We start from the raw sequence: 3240 nt of genomic DNA on the forward strand, positions 1-3240 counted from the left end.
TCTATAAACTTTTTTTTTGATTGTTTTTTAAAAGGAAGGCTTATTTGGGACCAGCAGTTAGCGTAATGGCTATGTCACTGGACTCCCATGTAGTCGACCGTGGTTCAAGTCCTGGACCCGGTGGCTTAAACTCACGCCAGGCACATGTGCGTGCGTGCCCAAGATCCTGAGAGGAGAAGTGATTGCGGTGTGGCCATCCCCCCAGGGAGTGATTTCTCGCTTTCTTTCTCTCTTTGTCTTTCTGCCGAGTGCACGGGGCCCTATAGCAAAAACCTCTCTAAAAAAAGAAAAAAAAAAAAAGAAGGTTTATTTGACAAGTTTCACTTCGCATAATACACCTAAAAGGAAAATATGATACGATGAGAGATTTAAATCAAGGCCTCAGAGTTCCATACAAATACCAAGACCAAAATCCTAAAGTATTAGCATTGCGTCTCAAATTTTCCTCATAAACTTAACAAACTAACAAACAAACAAACAAAAAGCTTAAACTTGCATGACTTACATGTTATTAATTGAAACTAGAATTAACAAACATGTCAAATGTTTCACTTTAAATTATAGACATAGCTCCTATATTGAGTTTTACAAAAAAAAGGTATGGCTTTCAACATGCATCCAAACAGTGTTCAATGTAATGTGGTGTAAGAGCAACCTTTAACATAACTCAACTGCTTCAATCTAAATAAACTTACTGCTTAAGTACATCCTACAATATAACTAACTTGAGAAAAGCTGAAAATTGTTTAACAGTTATAGTTATTCATTTCATTGTTATATCCTAGGCCTAGTGTTGTGTTAAAAAATACTGAACCATGGGACCAGCACTTAGCATAATGGTTATGTCGCTGGACTCTCATGTAGTCGACTGCGGTTCGAGTCCTGGACCTGGTGACTTAAATTCATGCCTGGCGCATGTGCGTGTGTGCCCAAGATCCTGAGAGGAGAATGGAGGAGAAGGGATTGCAGCATGCCATCCTCCTTGGGGGGTGATTTCTCGCTTTCTATCTCTCTGTCTTTCTGGCAAACACATGCGCCCAATAAGAAAAACCTCTTCAAAAAAAGAGAAAAATACTGAACCTTCAGTCTTTAAAATAGTCATAATTTCTACTTATAAAGTAAGCATAAATCACATGCTTGTATTACAAAAACTGTTAAACTTAAGTTTTTTCTTAAAAAAAAGTTGACCAGGAGTCAGTGAGCCAGGATCAATTGGATTCCCATTCAGCACTCATACTGGATATGCTAGACATTCCTCCCATTCCATTCACGCCCACAGATGCATGAGTTCCACTACTGTAGTAGCTGCTGCTCACTGCTCCTTGGCTACCTATGCAATGTTTGATTGAAAATCACTGGAGTTTTCCTGTAAAACTTGGTTATATCCACTCATGCTGCTCTGGCCACCATAGCCACCTCCATAACCACTGCTCATCTGCTGGCTGGCTGGGCCACCGTAACTAGACTGGTTTGACAGGCCCATGTCTCCCATCATTTGGCTACTATAAGCACCACTGCTTGCTCCTATAGTGAAATTCAAGAAGAGTTCTACATAGTTGTGTTACATATTTGCTTTATCTTTTGACATAGCTGCCATAGCATCTTTGTGAGTTGCAAACTCAACATCTGCTTCACCAGTCACTCTGCCATCAGGACCGATCTAGATGTGTGCTCTCATAGGATTGAGCAGTGAGAAAAATATTTAAATGTTCTTGGTTGCTCTGTGAGGTAATCGACGCATGTGAACACAGTTGCCTGTTGTACTCTGGAAAGTAGATCTACCATCTCCGTATCTGTGATCAGACATACCTGAAAGACAGTAATTGAGGTCTCTTCCAAATCTATCTGACCCAAATCCATATCATTATAGCCATTATAATCCTCATAGCCTCCATAGCCCCCAGCATAAACACCACGCCTCATCTTCTCAAAGCCAGCTCCTCTGCCAATGCTGTTATATCCTCTGCCAGCCCCAGGTCTGTTATAAGAACCTGGCTGCTGCATGGCCATGAACTTTTGTGGTGGATTATAGTGAGTTCTAACTTCAGCTTGACCGCCTGTGCCCTATTCTTTCCTTGTGTTTCTTTAGAGCTTTTTCAGCTATTTCCTGTGAAACAAACTGCATAAAGTCCTCTCTGTACTCCTCTCCTGGAAGTCCACTGGCAATGTTATCCCATTTGGCATGATTTCCAACCCTGAGAAGAACTGAACCATCTCTTCCTTGCTGCATCCAAAGGGGAGTCCTCTAAGCTGTACAAAGCCAACATTGGCCGTGTGGGGACTAATTGCACCAGTATGCTTCAACATCCAATTCATTTCAATGTTGTTTGACTTGAATACTTCAACATATCTGTGTCCTACAGTTTCTCTGTCTTTTCTCAGGACAATTTGACTTCATCTTCTGATTTAAATTCAACAGAAGCCTCTCCACTCGGTCCACCTTCTCTGGTGTAGATGAAATGAATAGCTTGAGCCCCATTTTGAATTCTGCAGTCAGAAGAAAACCTCTGCACTTTATCAGCTGAGCAAGACCTGGGCAAGATTCGAACCTTCACCACAAACCCCTCTCTGCCCTCAGTGCCCAACATCATGGTCTCGTGGTCCTGGCTCTGCTGGAGCAAACAACGCACATGACTTTGGCGTGAAGGATATAAATCTCTATAAATTTCTTCGTGGTTCCTCATACAACTTTTTTAGAATTTTCTAACAGGATGATCAAAATACATGAGCATATTGTGAGAGAAGGAGGGAGTCAGAAGGAGAGAGAAAATGTGAACATGTGGATGAGAAGCAGGCAGGACTCAGGGTGGTGTACTTTCACTAATTCAAAAGACACTAATTAGGAAATTAGCAAATGAATAAAGAAATGGAAGCAAAGTATACACAATTTTACATATGTTGATAATTTACTTGATAATTATTCTACTTTACTAAAGCAAGCCTTTTTTCAAGGCAACTGCTAACCTGGTTTGAAATATTTTTTAACGTTTTTATTTGAGGCACGCCCAATGGCCGGTCCCCCTCTGGGGGCCCCACGACTTGGGCTTCCACCCCGCGCAGCTGTGCACCGAAGGGCCGGCCCCCCTCCGGGGGCCCGGCCTGCCTGACCTCTACAGCCACTGGATGGCCCGGAGGCTGAAAACAAGGTTGAAGAACTTGCAACTTGAGAAGATGATAGTTACCAGCCCTGCATTACCTCAGGGGAAAACAAGAACTACTCTGCCATTCTTAAGGAAGCCA

General features: G+C 42.3%; 1 pseudogene; it reads right to left on the reverse strand.

The window, feature by feature from the left end:
- Positions 1-1208: 1208 nt before the first annotated feature.
- LOC102471774 (heterogeneous nuclear ribonucleoprotein H-like) lies at positions 1209-2925 on the reverse strand (annotated as a pseudogene).
- Positions 2926-3240: the final 315 nt, after the last annotated feature.

Source organism: Tupaia chinensis, unplaced genomic scaffold (genome assembly GCF_000334495.1).
Source record: "Tupaia chinensis unplaced genomic scaffold, TupChi_1.0 Scaffold000654_1, whole genome shotgun sequence".
Classification (NCBI taxonomy): domain Eukaryota; kingdom Metazoa; phylum Chordata; class Mammalia; order Scandentia; family Tupaiidae; genus Tupaia; species Tupaia belangeri.